The following is a 16,100-nucleotide window of genomic DNA, read 5'->3' on the forward strand; positions in this document are numbered from 1 at the left end:
TGATGTCATCAGAGGGGACACATGGGCGTCCCACCACTGTTGTGACATCAGGGGGTTTCCACCATGGTGGTGACATCATAGGGAACCCTTGAAGGTAGGAGTGGTTCCCTGTGGGTTTGTGACATCACTGGAGTGGGAGGGTCCCTTCCTGGGCAGTAACGTCACGGGGAATCTGTGAGATGGGGGTTCCCTTTGGGGCTGTGACATCACTGAGGACCACGTGGGGTGTGGGGTGTCCTCACCAGGGTGTTGGCATCACACAACACCCACGTAGGGTGGGGAGTGTCCTACTGGGTTGTGATGTCGTCAGGGAGCCACGTGGGGTGGGGTTTTCTCTGACGGTTGTGATGTCACAGAAAACTCAGTGGGTTTGCTCACCAGGTGCTGATATCATAGGGCACCCTTGGGTTTCTCCTCCATGGTAGTGATGTCATAGAGGACCCTGTGGAGTTTCCAGGCACAATTGTGACATCATAACGGATGATTGTTGTTCTGCGTCAGGATTATGATGTCATAGCAAGCTCTTGGGGCTCCCTAACAATGTTGTGACATCATAGTGGAGCCTTGTGAGGTGAGAGCGGTCTTATGACATCACAGGGGAGCCCATGGAGTTGGGAGGAGGGTTCGGCAGTGGAGTTGCAGTTCAGAGTCTCACTTAGTTGTGATGGGGATTCCCCAACCCTGGGTTGTGACATCACTGGTGGGTTATGACATCCCTAAGGCCGTGGCACCACTGCCCTATGATGTCACTCGTGTCTCCGCGCCCCCAGTCATGGTGGCCGAGGAGGGGAAGCTCTTTGACATGGATGAGCATTTTGCGGGGCTCCGAGTCCTCTGAATCCTCATTTTGGAAGGGGCTACAGGGTCCCATGACCGTCCTCCCCTATATAATTTGAGGGGGGGTTTCTGATGTTTGAACCACAAGCCCCCTTTGTGGTGGTCTACAGTGTTTCCTGCCACCCCAATTATTTTGGAGAGGACCCTAGAGCCCCTCCAAACCCCCATTTTGTAAGGGCTGGAGGTGGCACTTAATGCTTCCCCTAAATAATTTTTTGGTTCCCCTCAATCTGTCTTCCATTCTGTCGGGTTGTTGAGATATCTGAGCCATCCTCAACCTCCCATTTTGGGTCCATGTCTCCCCCCAGTTATTTTGAGGGTGGTTTTGGGTTTCTCCCCCCATATCCTACATTATGGGGGTGGTGGTGAGAATATGAGTCCCTGAAAACCCCCATTTTGGGGGGTCTAAAGCATGCCCTGGTCCCCCTGAAATTTAGGCGTAGTTTCTGCTTTCCCCCTTTGCCGCAACTGAGAGGCGGGACGCAGCTTGATGCAAGCAGAGTGTCCATTTTATTATGATTCTTCACATACTTTTATTCTAGTTCATAGATAGTGTGTTACAAACTAATTGGTTTCTTTGAAGCATGCCAAAGATTTCTTGGCTTACATTCTACATTAGGCATTCACAAATTGGCTAATGCTAAAGGCTTTTTTCTAAACATTTACTTACTAATTGCAACAATCCTTCCTACAAAAACGATAACTCCCAGTTACAGGACATCTGCTCCACAGCACCTAATCTTAACACAAACACCAAGTCAGCACCCCCTGTTCCTCCTATATGAAATTCTTATCTTATTCTTTCCAAGGCCTGTGGCTGACAAGTTCCAGCACGTCTCCTTCTATCAATTGTGCAGTGCTGGGGGTTTTGCTGAGAGCAACCAAGCCCTGCCCCACAGAATCTTTTCGTTCTTACTCCAAGTTCTCGTTGTCCTCCGGACAGTTCATATCCCAGGTAGGTCACTTGCTGCTGTACCATCTGGCTTTCTGTTGACACACTCAATATCCATTTAATCCAAGAAAATTCCGTGAGTTTACAGTCCACTGAATGCATTCAGATTTAGTCTCTGTTGATATTAGAAGGTCATCAACATACTGCAGGAGGGTTCCATTGTTTGAAGGGACTTGTCACTTTTTGAGATCTCGTCCCAACTGCTTCCCAAATATCGCTGGGCTAATTTTAAAGCCCTGAGGTAACACTGTCCAGGTAAGATGAGTTTTTCTACCAGTGGTGGGGCTCTCCCATTCAAATGCAAACAATTTCTGACTTTCTTTGTCTAAGGACAGACAGAAGAAAGCATTCTCTAAATCCAGAATGGTAAACCATGTCTGGCTATCCCTAAACTTTTTAAGTAAGGTATATATGGATTAGCAACTACGGGACGTAAGTCTTTAGCAATTTTGTTAATTTCCCTTAAGTCTCGTACTACCCGGTATGAACCATCTACTTTCTGTACTGGGAGTACAGGGGTATTGTATTCTGACTCGTATTCTATCAGCCACCCATAGTTTAGAAATTTATTAATTGGACCCTCAATTCCTTTGCAGTTGTCGTGGTTTAGGCCTGGTTGGCAGCCAACCACAATGCAGCAGCTCTCTCTCCCTTCCCCTCCGGCAATGAGAAGGGACAGAGAGCCAGGCTTGGGGTTCAAGATAGGACTGGGATGGGGAAAAATCACCCTTTATGATCATGAGCAAAAGGCAGACTCGTTAGGGGAAGAAAAAAAAGAACATACATTTATTACAGACACTAACAACACATAACAGAGTAAGACAGTGAGAAGCATTGCCACATCTTGAGAACACCTTCCCCCCACCCCTCCCTTCTTCCTGGGCTCAGCTCTGCTCCCAATATCTCTACCTCCTCCCCCAGTGGCGCAGGGGCAGGGAATGGGGGGTGCAGGCAGCGCTGCCACTTCCTTCATCATTGGTGAGGGGAGTGTCCAAAACTTGTTACCCCCTGCTCCATCGTGGTCCCCCTCTCACAGGAGACAGTCCTCCACAAACTTTCTCCGACTTGAATTCCTCCTACGGGCCGCAGCGTTCCCCACACTGCTCCGTCATGGGTCACTAACTTCCTCTGACTGGATTCCCTCCCACGGCTGCAGCCCTTCCTGAGCTGCTCCGGTGTGGGACTCCCCTGCATGCTGCAATCCTCCCAGCACTGAATTACAGCAGCGGGGCTACCTTTTCCCACGAGACCCCGGACTTCTTCGGGCACAGCACCTTGACTATGCCAAACAGAAGCCACAGGCCATAAATCAATGTCTGCTCCACCGTAGATCTTCATGGGTGGCAGGGGGGGGCCGCCCTGCCGTCTCCCCACAGGATACAGGGGGGTCTCTGCTCCGGCACACCTCCCCCCTCCTTTCTTCCTCCGTTCCTCCACTGACCTTGGTGTTCATGCAGCTGCAGCAACTCCTCCTCACAAGTCCAACTGCACGTCACCACGTCCCTTCTTAAATACGTTATCGCAGAGGCGCAGCTCATTGGCTCAATTTCCCAAACAGAAGTGGAGCTGGCTTGGAGCTGGGGGAGCTTCGAGAAGCTTCTCACAGGGGGCCACCCCGATAGCCCCCTCCCCTGCCACCAAAAAACTCCACCACTCACTCAACCCAGGACAACACTCCTTCAGTCTCAAAGGGTATCGCCTCCTCCCTACCGGTCCCTTTCCTTCTTTAAGTTCTATTACTCTAGGGGGTGCATTCTTGGCTTTCCCTGGAATCCCAGTAACCCACACTCCTGGACAGGCCTAATCAATAATTTCTTGAACTGCCGGTGTCAATTTCTGTGTCTTTTCTGGATTCATCAGATCTAGACTAAGTACCTCTATTAACCTTTGATCCCCTACTTTAAACTCCATTTTCCCTTTCCGCTTAAAAGTAATTTCTGCTCCCAATTGCTCTAATAAATCTTTCCCTAATAAGGACTCAGGGGAATTTGGCAAATAGAGAAATCGATGTATTCTGATCTGCTTTGCCATTGTATACATACGGGCTCTTGAAAAGAATGCCTTTTCCTGTTGGCCACTGACTCCCACTACATTTACAAAAATGTTGCTTATGGGTGCTAATTCTTGATTAAGGACAGAAAAGGAGGCACCTGTGTCAATTAAAAATTCTACCTCCTTTTCCTGCCCCCCTGGCTTAATGTTAACCGGGGGACCTGCTAAGGTCGATGCCCCAGGTCCCCACCAATCCTATGTCCCCATTCCTGCTACTAGAACTGGTGGGGCAGAGGGGCATTTCAGCTGCTGCCACCCCACATTGCACGAAGGGTCCAGAGTGGTGTATTTTCTCATGGCCGCCCTTAACTGGTCCAAAAATTCTGTCAGAGTTTCTTTTGACCCTTGTTTGACAGTGTAAAGCGTTGATCAATTAACAGCTTTCAGGATTGCATTGTCTATCCCCAATTTAATCCAATTTCTATATCTCCATTACATTCTATAGTCATTTCATCGTTTGGATCCTAGTGCGGGTCAGTTCATGGGACATGATCATCTACATTCCCTTGCAAAGTTCCACCAGTCACCTGGGCTTGCACATGGATTTGAGCTGGTTTTGAAGCTAGCTGTCTCTCTGTCTCAGCCATTTCCTCTGACATCAAATCCACATCTGACCAATCAGGGTCTTGATTCTTGATTATTAATTTGTATCTCCTTCCTATTCTTGCAGGATCATCTCAGTACCCTTTAACTATTTCTCTCCAGTTTTCTAAATCGTTAGTGGAGAATGGGACCTTTACCTTTGCTGACCCATTTTCACCCATTACTTCCCTTAAGGGAGCAAGGAGTTGTGCCTCCTTTTGGGTTTTACTCCGAGTGCACGTCATAACCGGAGTGGGGGCAGAGGCACTAGCTCCCCCTTTTTCCTCCTCTCCACTCCTTCTAACCCCGCCATTCTCGGTTAACAGGGCTGATACAGGGGATAGTGGAGATACAGCAGGCGGAGGCAGGAAAGGCTGTACTGAATCCTCCAGTCGATCTTCCACCTCCTCCTGCCCTTGCCTGACAACTTTCAGCCATCGCTGCCCAATACTACACGCCGAACAACAGCTCCTTAGCTTTGATTTTCTTCCTTTTTTTTTTTTTTTTTTTTTTTTTTGTGTATGTCCTAGGTTTTTGTGCCTTTTCCAAGGATAAAACAAGAGGGTTCTGAGGTGCAATACTAATTCCATATTCCTTCTGCCACTCTGGGTGGCTTCACAGAGTGAAAAACATACCAGCATACATCACTTCATACCATTTCTTGTCCCTTTGTAAAATCAACATTAATGGTAGGAGGGTATTATAATTTAAAGACCCATTAAGGGGCCATTTTTCCTGATCTTCCAGTTTATGTGGGGGCCACCACTGATTACAATATTTAATTAGAATTTTCTTATTTACATTGCTTCCTGATGGCCTCCCTATTTCATTCCAATGTGCCAGAATATGTCTTAAGGGAATTTTCTTTAGAATGCCTCCACTCTGATTTGCGCCCATTTTATGACGCTAATGACTGATATAAATCAACTAGAAAGAATATTGGGGGGGGGTGGGGGGGGGTGGGGTGGAGGGGGCATGAAGGAGTGGGAAAGAGTCATTTTCTCAACGGGTTGAGCAGCTGGTCAGAGACTGTCCCATCTGGGGTGACAAAATGAAGCTGAGAATACAGTCTCAATAGCCGTAGTAGCCATTAAGTAGTATTCTTTATTCGACACGTTGGACGCAGAGGGGATCATTCCTCCTAATATGCATGTCACTGAACTGGAGTTTATGATATTTATACACAATTACCTTACATAGTCATGTAATTTCCAATAATTAATTATCATATTCATTACTCTTCCGAGAAATCGTTATAATACGTTCCTGCCCACTTCCGCATGCACACTACAGTCTCTAGGTGGTCTTCTAGGACCCCTGGTGGTCGTTTACTTCATTCTCATCTTCATCACAGTGTCCTTTCTGTGAACTTGGTTCTGTCTTCCCCTTTCCCTTACAGCTGAGACCACAAAACCAGTTGCATCTGGTAGTTCTGCAAGCCTCAGCGTCCTTCTACCATTACCTTGTTTTTCCTAGATAGGAGTGCAACTAAATCGTGTAAGCAGACAGGCTGCATCTGTGGAGATCCTCAGAATGCAACCTGAAATGGTTCTCAGCAACCTGCTGTAGCTGCCCCTTCTTTGAGCAGTATTTGGACTAGGTGATGTCCAAAGGTCCCTTCCAACTCCAACTGTTTTGTGATCCTGTGATTCCATAATGTCTGGCAGTGTTTCTGAGAACTTTTCTGTAGTATCCCCAAACCAGTTTGAGTCCTGGTGTCCATGGAGCGGAGCAGAGCATCCTTCTGAGGATGAACCCGTTCACCATGTAACCCTGAGGATTTACTGAACCAGGGATTACAAATGCCAGCAAAGCCTCAGCATGCAGCAGTGTCTGTTGGCCTCAACTCCACTGCCCAGTCCCTCCCTCTACAGAAGTTTGGGTCAGAAGAGACCTCTGGACATCTCTAGCCCCATGGGCTGCTCTGATCAGGGATAAGTTTATAGTTAGATCAGATTGGCCAGTCTTTCTCCTGTCCCAACTCTAATCATGATGAATATTTTCCCGGATTAACCTCTTTAGAAATGAGAGTTTTGAAAGTCACAGTCCTCTGGCCCAGTGCTGGCCCACTGTCATTGTGGTCTTGGTTTTTTTTTATTTCCTTAACCTCTTCTGAAATTTCCCCTACTGCTTCTTGTCCTTGTGATCTCATGCCATTTCCTCCCCTCATGATGCCCACCCAGATCATCCATCATACCGACTCAGAGCAATGCTAATCACAACCTACTCTCCAAGCATGACCTGAGTCGTGCATCTTCTATACGGTGTAGCACCCCTGCCACATATAAGGAGTCAGTTACTACATTGAGGCGCTGATCATGCCATCGAAAGACAACCCAAACCACTGCTGACAGTTCAAGCGTTTGCAATGAGTCCCCTGGGACAGTGGACAAAACCTGGTGATGCCATATGTCATCCTCCAACCAGGTGACAGCGGCACGCTTAGATTTCCTTCCAGCAACAGTGAAAGCAGTAATGGCATTTGATAGAGGCATGTCACTGCGTTTGGAAGGCATGATCCAGTCGTGTTGGCTCACCCATTGCAGTACTGGCGACTTGATTTGAGACACTGCTATATTTTGAGCTGTGGTTAGCAGGCTGGCTTGCAACTCTTCCGATTGTCTGATGCACCATTCAAGCATCTCCCTCTTGATGGGTAGATGTATGCTGCCCGGTTCAGATCCCGTAATCTGCAGGATACGAGTTCGGCCCTTTCTAATTAATTCTGCTAGATTCTCCAGTTTTTGTTGAATGGATTTCTGAGGCTGTAACTTTGTGTATACCCATTCCAGTACCTTGATGTTTTCCCCCTTTTTCTTTTGGTATTGGGTTAACGCACCGATGAGTTGGGATGGGCCGTTTAAAATGGTGAGGTCTATCGGTAGCCGGGGATCTCAGCGGTCAACCCATCACTGGGTAACGTAGTCTGCAATTCGGGACAGGGTTGATCGTTGTTCCTCTGATAAGTGCACCGGGCGAGCGGGATTGACCTCCTGGAGTAAGGGTCAGAGGACATCCAATTCATCATTGGCAATTCCTACCACAGGGCGAAGCCATTGTAGGTCTCCAAGCAACTTCTGTGCATCATGTAAGGTACGGACGTCAAGCTGTATTTGTAACTTTTGTGGTCGTATTTGTGAGTCCGTTATCAGCCACCCAAGGTATTTCCATGGTGTCGAAAACTGAACTTTTTCCGCGGCAATTTCCAGGCATTCCTTTTGAAGAGCATGTGTCAACAAGGAACGCTGCTGGTCAGAAAAAGGGCATTCCTGAGCAATCAGAATGTCATCCATATAATGATATATAATTGCAGTATGCCAGGCAATTCTGACAGGTAATAAGGCATTGCTTACAAACAGTTGACAGAGTGTTGGACTATTTTTCATTCCTTGTGGCAATACTGTCCACTCAAATCGTTGAGCTGGTGCTTCACGATTAATCAATGGGAGGGTGAAGGCAAAGTGCTGTGTATCCTCTGGATGCAGTTGGATGGTAAAGAAGCAGTCTTTCAAATCAACAATAAGTAAATGCCAGTGTTCAGGTAGCATAGATGGATTGGGCAGCCCGGGCTGGAGGGCTCCAATGGGCTGCATCTGCGCATTTACCGCTCACAGATCATGGAGGAGGCGAAATTTCCCTGACTTTTTCCGGATAACGAATATGGGTGTACTCCACGGACTAGTGGACAATCGTAAATGTCCTTGAGACAGTTGCTCTTGAATTAGTTGATGCGCTGCTGTAAGGCTTTCCTTTTTCAACGGCCACTGCTCGATCCAAACCGGGGTGTCAGATAACCATTTCAATGGGATCGGGAAAGCTCTAGAAGCAGTGACCGTTACTAAAAAGGATCGCTGGTAGTCAGGATGATACCCATCTGGTCCAGTACATCACGACCAATGAGGCCATAAACTCCTTGAGGTAAAGGCATAACTGTTACATATGTGTTTGCAACTCTCCTATCTATGATGACTTGTATGTGTTCTTTGCTGCGCATCACTGATGAGTGTCTCCCAACCCCTTCGACCCCACAAGTCATAGGTACCAAAGGCCAGTTGGGTGGCCAATGGTTATTGTCCATAATGGTGAGGTCGGCTCCAGTATCCAATAATACATTAAGGGAAATCTGTGTCCCATTAGAAGAAAAGGTGGCGTCAGTCACCGGACGACGATTCATTGGCATAGTTAGCAGAACCAACTCCCCTGTTGATCCAAATCCAGCAGTTCCCCTAGTAACTGCGGGGGAGGCTTCCATATCTCTGGTCAGTTGGGGCAGAGGGACTAATTGAGCAATTTTACTGTTTGCTGGAATGTGAATTGGAGGAAATAAAGTCTGTACCATTATACATATAGTCCCAGTAAAGTCAGCATCAATAATTCCTGGTAAAATAAATAGTCCTTTAATGCTGCTTGATGATCGCCCAATTAGTAAGCGCCTTGTGGTTGTCCATTAATTAGTATTGGGCCCTTAACCTTAGTTGCAATCCGATGTGGGTGTTGATCAATTAACGTAACATCTAGTGCTGTCGCCAACCCTCGTCCCCATAGAGTGCCTTTCTGCGTCAGCTTCCGTCGCCCCTCTGCGTCAGTTCCGGCGCCCCCCCCCCGCTTCCACTGCCGGGGCCACCCTGCTCTCGCCTCCAGCCCCCTCGCGTCCGCCCCCGGGGCCGCTCAGCATTCGCCTGTGGCGTCCCTTCGCGTCCACCCACGGGGCTGCCGCAGTCGCCTCCTTACCACGTCAGCTCCGGTGCCTTTCTGCTTCCACTCGTGGGGTCACTCACTTCCGGTCTCGGGGCCGGTCCGCTTCCGCTCTCCGGGGCTGATCCACCTCCGCTCTGCAGGGCCGGTCACTTCCGTTCTTCGGGGCCGCTCCGCCTCCGCTCCCGGGCCGGTCCAGCCGGCTTCTCTCCGCGTGCTCTCCCAGGGCTGCCGGGGCCGGCACCTCTCCGTCTCAGCTCATGGACCCTGCACGCTGCTGTATTTGGTGTTTCTCCGGGTCCGTTCTCGAATTCCTCGGTCGTTGCTGTTTCTCCGTCCGTGTTATTCTTCTATGCAGGTCCCTGTTCGGGCGCCATCTTGTGGAGCCGCGGACGAACGACATGCCGAGACTGGTTCAATGTGGGTGATAGAGCATCAATCAACGTGTGTCTTTATTGGTCCAGGGTACATATATTTATACAGACAATGATAATTATTATGCCTACTAGTCACTAGCTGATTGACTTAAGCTCTAAAGGTCGTATTCGCACGGTCCACCTACTTGCAGTTAGCTAACAGCACAAGCTGCTCATAACACTAAGTTTCTCATGTTACTATTTCTAATTCCTCTTGACTTGTTTTCGACACACAACAGTACCATAACACAATGTTTCTCAGACCACCGTTACCATAACACTGGGTTTCTCAGACCACTATTCCCAATTCCTCTCAACCTGTTTTCGACACACCACGGTACACAAGGCCGAAGCGTCCTTGACATTCTTCATGTATCAGCAGCTGCGAGTAGCTGCAGGCAAACCCTAGTGAGGCCCAGCATCAGCGAGGCAGCATCAGCCCTAGAACAGGCTCTGATAGTACAATTGCTCGGTGGGCTCCTGACCCTTGTCTCTGTGCCATTCTCCAACAGATGTCCACATCTGAGCTGGCCTCATGTTCTCTTCATGCCCACAGGGGTGTTCAGAGGCACGAGTCCTTCCCTTGCACACGCAGAGGCAGTGCACTGTCACAACTGTAGTGTCTCTCTGGCCTCCAGTTGCCGCTCCCAGAGGCTGGCGGGCACCTCAGCCTCGCAGTGTACCACCCTGCTCTGCACTCCTCTGAGGTGCCCCGAGGCATGAGGAATGGACACGGGGACCTCAGCTCAAGGAAGCACATCCCAGTGCTGCATTCTGGTGGGTTCCCAGGGGACAGTACGCTCAAAGTGAAGTGACTGTGAGACACTGTCTGTCCCACAGACGTTCATGGGATCCCCGGGAATAGCTGAGGGCATCTGTGCTCATTCAGGTTCATCTCCCCACATGCACACAATTTGCATACTCACGACTCATCTGTACAGTGCAAACATGGACTGCTGACCTAGACAAACAACCTCTCTGAGCTGGGGTGAGAGGCCCCTGCTGGAAATGGTGGTTGTTACTGGCTGGTATGTGACGATTGCCCTGGGGCAGCTTTCCCGGGGTGTCCAGCGCACACGGGCAGAGAGCAGGTCCTGCTCTGATGGTCCTTCATGTCTCTCCCAGGAGAGGCCTGGCTGTGTGAGGACACAGCTGTGTGCCCTGACCTTGCACACTCACACACTTCAGCGGTACAGCGGTGTTATCCCTTGCCAGCACTGCTGCACCCAGACATCTCAACCCGCTCCCAGCTCTCCCCACTCCCCAGCCTTCTCCCCAGATGAGCAGAGCAGCCCAGTCTTGTCTGGCCCCACAGCAAGGAGGAGACGGAGGTCACTGTCAGTGTCCCTCCTGCTGTCATGGCCTGGAGATCCCCTCCTAGGAGGCTGCAGCCCCCAGGCCAGCCCCGCTCCCCAGGACAGCGCAGAGTCCTGGCCCTGGGGCTCCTCAGGCAGCTCCCACTGCCCTCAGCTGGACCCACAGCAAAGAATTCCTCTTTCCATGTCTCCTCTCCATGCACACGGTGTCCTGCTCTTCTCCCAGGACATCCCGCCTCTCCACAGGACCTTTCCTCAAGGTGGGCACATCTGTGCTGGCCTGGACAGCCAGTTCTGCACCCGCTTTCCATGCTCTCCACAGCCCCTGAGCTGCTGCTGCTGTTCTGCAGAGCAAGTGGGCTTGCCTGGGGCCAAAGGATGATTTTACAGTGGTGTGCTGGTCATGCTGGGAGGCAGACCCAGCTCAAGGACATCACTGCCATCAACTGCCTCCCACAGAAGCTCTTATGTGGCCATGGAGGGTGCTCAGAGGTACCCTGCCTTATTGCCAACACCACAAAATGTGTTTGGGTGCTGCACTGGATCCAGGCTACAAGAGTCCACTGATGGTGGAACAAATCACTCACCAGGTCATTTCCCTGTGCCTGCTGTGTCCCTTGGGGGTGCAGAGCCCTCACTCAGCACTTCACACCCAGATTTAGCACTTTAGACCCGGGTCCCTCCACCCTGGACATGTTTGTGTTCAGTGGGCTCCACTCACTGCTGACCTCCTGGCACACGCTGATCCTGCAGATCACCTAGATCACCTGCACTCTGCTGGCAGTTCCAGACTCCTTCCAGAAAAAAATTCACCTGCCATCAGTCCTATCACATGCTGTAGAGCTCCAGGGAGTTTAACTGGAGACCATTCACCATCTGTGTGGGTGCTGTCCAACAAGTAACACCTGAGCCATTCCTCAGTCCCTGCAAGACCATACTGGGAGCCATCCCACTGAGCCCATGGGGAAACAAGCAGAGAAACAGTCCGCTTTGGAGTCTATTCCTTGGGTATGTTGGAAAAATCCTAAGCGTTTGGGCACTGCCCTGAGGAGATCCCCTTTCGTGATGGAGATGCTGTTAGAGAGGCCAGCTTTATCACAGATCTGCTGTACAGGGACTCTGTATGCAGGAGCTGATGCAGCAGCACCAGAGAAGGTCTTGGAAAAAAAGCCTCAGACAAAAAAATCACTGCAGGGTCCTTTTTAGTGTTTAAATGCAGAGGGTGTGGAAATTCATTTACACTGTCTCTGGGTCAAACCAGACAGATAGATAATGAAATTGAAATAGTATGAATAGTGAAAACACTTTATGGACAACTTAGAAGTGAAAAAAAAAAAAAAAATCAACAATAACATCAACAACTACAAAATATATAAAACAGGAAGACGGGTTGAGACTGTAATGAGTTATAGTAAAAGTGATATGGAGAAGATGGGCAGTATATTGCTTCTAAAAAAACCATCTGGTCATCAGTTTCTGAACTGCATCCTTGAGGTTCTGATTCCTTATGCTGTAAATGAGGGGGTTCACTGCAGGAGGCACCACTGAGTACAGAACAGCCACCACCAGGTCCTGGAGCGGAGAGGAGATAGAGGGGGGCTTCAGGTAGGCAAAAAATGAAGTGCTGATAAACAGGGAGACCACGCCAGGTGAGGGAGGCAAGTGGAAAAGGCTTTGTGTCGTCCCTGCTCAGAGGGGATCCTCAGTACGGCCCTGAAGATCTGCACATAGGACAGCACAATGAAAACAAAACAAGCAAAGAATAAACAGGCACTAAACCACAGAAGCACAACTTCCCTGAGGTAGGTGCCTGAGCAAGAGAGCTTGAGGATCTGGGGAACTTCACAGAAGAACTGGTTCACCACATTGCCATGGCAGAGTGGTAGAGAAAATGTGTTGGCAGTGTGCAGTGTGGCATAGAGGAACCCAGTGCCCCAGGCAGCTGCTGCCATGTGGACACAAGCTCTGCTGCCCAGGAGGGTCCCGTAGTGCAGGGGTTGGCAGATGGCAACGTAGCGGTCATAGGCCATGATGGTGAGAAGAGAAAATTCTGCTGTAATCAAGAAGAGAAGCAGAAACACTTGCGCGGTACATCCTGCATAGGAAATGGCCGTGGTGTTCCAGAGCAAATTGGTCATGGCTTTAGGGAAAGTGGTGGAGATGGAGCCCAGGTCGAGGAGGGAGAGGTTGAGGAGGAAGAAGTTCATGGGAGTGTGGAGGTGGTGGTCGCAGGCGATGGCGGTGATGATGAGGCCGTTGCCCAGGAGGGCAGCCAGGTAGATGCCCAGGAAGAGCCAGAAGTGCAGGAGCTGCAGCTCCCGTGTGTCTGCAAATGCCAGGAGGAGGAACTGGGTGATGGAGCTGCTGTTGGACATCAGCTGGTTCTTGAGATGGGGACAGTGGCCTAAGAAGGAAAAGATGGGACAATTGTGACAGACTGCACGCAAAGCCTATTTCTCAACAAAATCCCTCCCCCCAACTCCCAATTCCAACACATTTCCTTTGCTTGCTCTGAGGAGCAGGACCTCTGCCCATGTGCTGCCAAGGAGCCAGCTCTGCCCTGCTGCCGTGAGGACATGGGAGCTGGTTCTTGTCTCCTCCAGTGTTCACAAGGGATGTCAGATGCAATTCACCCTTAATAGAAATGTTCAATATCTGCACTTATGACTCCCAAGAGAGTGGGATGCAGAAGAGAGGTTTATCATGTGTTATGATAACTTTCTCTGTGTCTTTTATTTTCCACCGTCATCACATCTGGTGAATACTACTTCTAGGGGTAGAAATCCTCAACTTTATGACTGAAAGTGTGGAGTCTTAAGACAAGACAGGCAAAAGGGCTCAGCTGTCTGTGCTCAGTGCAGAGTCAGGAGAGCAGCAGCATCAATCAAGCTTGTTCCCAGCTGCCATGTGCTTTCATTTCTGCTATCTGGAGGATGACTGCACACAAAAATTACTCTCAAAAAAAAAAAAAATGTAACTGGACTCTAATGAAAGCAGGGGAGTCTTGTTTCTCTTATCCGCAGGGAAAGGTCTGAAAAATCTTTTTTACCACCACAGAGGTGCAGTTGTGAGGGAGAGGGCAGGACATGGCCCCTGTCAGAGAGAAGCAAAGGAATCTGCGAGGAGACTGACAACCCCCAAGGGATGGCTCAGCACTCCCTGGGATCCTGCTTGGAGCTCTATTTGCCAGGAACTGTTTCTCTGTCCCCACATCTCCTCCCTGTCCCTGCTCACAGATCCCATCCCGCCCACCATGTCCTCAGCTCTGCCCAGAATACACCTCCTGGCAGCAGGACACTGACCAGGGGGATCTCTGTGCTGGCAAGTCTTGAAGAGAATTTCAGATAAACCCTGAAGAGACCACAAAGGTGATGTTAATGCTTTCTGTAGGCTGAGGTGGGTGAAGGGACTTTAGCAGGTTTCCTGATAAACCCATTCCTCACTCACTGTAATGCTGTAGGAGTGTTTGTCTCTTGTGCAAACCTGAACAGATCCATGACCATATCCACCTACCATCACAGCCGGGGAGTGAAAGCACCAATCCTGGTAAGTTCCTTTACTGCCTGGTAGCCCCCGCCTTGATGTCCTTCTTGAAAAGTGCCCTGTGAAATGTCCCAGGGGCGATGTGGAGCTGCAATCAGCCCTGACCCATGCAGCACCCTCTCGATAGCAGAACGACCCTGCCCTGCCGTAGAGTGGCTTGCTCGTTACCCCACAGCTTCTCCCCCACAGCGCCGTGGGGAGCTCCCCGGGCAGGCTGAGTGCTGACCCTGGCAGGCGGCAGAGTCCCTGCCCCAGCACACAGCCCCCTGGGGTGCAGGGACCCTGCTGGGAAGGACAGCCCTGGGCACCCCTGCCTGCACACCCGGCTGCACACCCCTGCAGCCGGCCCCGCCAGAAGGTGGCCTTGTTTGTGGCCAGCATGCACCGCTGTCTTGTATGGTGTCCTCGTAGTGCCCAGGCCCATCTCCTCAGGGTCCTGCTCAGCTACTCAGGTCCCAGACTGCCCTGATAAATGAGGAGATTATTCTTCCTCCTAATGCAGGACTGGACACTTCTCCTTGTAAACTTCCTGAGGTTTCTGTTGGCCAGAATCCCAGAGTTTCTCAGGTTTCCCTGGGCTGAAGCTCCATTTGGTCAGCTGTCAGTTCCTCTGTGCAGATAGCTCACCTTGATGGTGGTGGTGTCTCTCATGTAATAACAGCCTGAGGAGCTGCAGGGCTCTACAGCCCCAGGTAGGAATTACCATCAACACAAGCTTCAGAACACCAAATGAGATCACAAAACAAGCAAAGTCAGGGTCAGTGGAGAAAGGGTAAATGAGGGTTGGGCTGTTTGTATGTTAGACCGTGTTAGTGGAAAATATATACCTGTATAGAGATTGAAACAATAAGGATCTCTCCAGAAGCTGGTTTTAGGTCCTCCAGCTGTCTGGGACCTGGATCCAGGATTCCCTTGTCCCTCCAGTTCCTCCATGCACAGACAAGCACATGCACACGCAAATATCTCTCTCCAGCACAGCATCACAGAACCGCTGAGCCTGGAATGCTGTCAGGTTCTACCTCCTCTGTCCTTCCTCTTCATGCTTGTTTTCTGTCAGGAGATCCTTTTTCATCCATGCCATCCTCCTGACACCTTTTCTTGACTTCCTGCATGTCTGTGTGGACTGTTCTGGAGTGCAAAGAGGAGATCATTAACCATCAAACAGCTCTCTGCATCCTTTCCTCTTCAGGGCTGTATCCTATGGGATTCTTCCAAGCAGGTCCTTCAGCAGGTCAAAGCCCTGCTCTCCTGACATCCTGCCCCTTGCTTTCTTCCCTTCTCTCAGCATCCTACACTCTACTTTCTCACCCTTGATTGTTACAGCCCCGAGCAGCTCTTCCTTGTTTGCAAGTATCAAGTCCTGCTGCAGGGCCCCTCACCTCACTGGCTCCTCAGTCACCCTTGTCAGGAAGATGTCACCAGTGAGCTCCAAAATCCTCCTGGGCGGCTTGCACCTCTTCAGCAGAGGGAGCTGGGACAGTTTCAGTCTGCCATGAGGTCCAGGGCCTGCAGGCATGAAGCTCCTTCCAATTGTCTGAAGAAGGCCTCATCTACCTGATCAAGAGGTCTGGAGCAGAAATCCACCCATCCTCCCACAGTGCTGCCCATGTTGTTCTGCCCTCTGATCCTGGCCTATCAGCTCCCAGCTAGCTCACTGTTAGTCCCCAGGCAGAGCTCCATGCATTCCTGCTGCTCTCTCACACCAAG

General features: G+C 50.1%; 1 pseudogene; it reads right to left on the reverse strand.

Moving 5' to 3' along the window:
- Positions 1-12,299: 12,299 nt before the first annotated feature.
- On the reverse strand, positions 12,300-13,225 carry LOC122153128 (annotated as a pseudogene).
- Between the last annotated feature and the right edge of the window lie 2,875 nt (positions 13,226-16,100).

This window comes from Tyto alba, unplaced genomic scaffold (genome assembly GCF_018691265.1).
Source record: "Tyto alba isolate M040663 unplaced genomic scaffold, T.alba_DEE_v4.0 Super-Scaffold_15, whole genome shotgun sequence".
Classification (NCBI taxonomy): domain Eukaryota; kingdom Metazoa; phylum Chordata; class Aves; order Strigiformes; family Tytonidae; genus Tyto; species Tyto alba.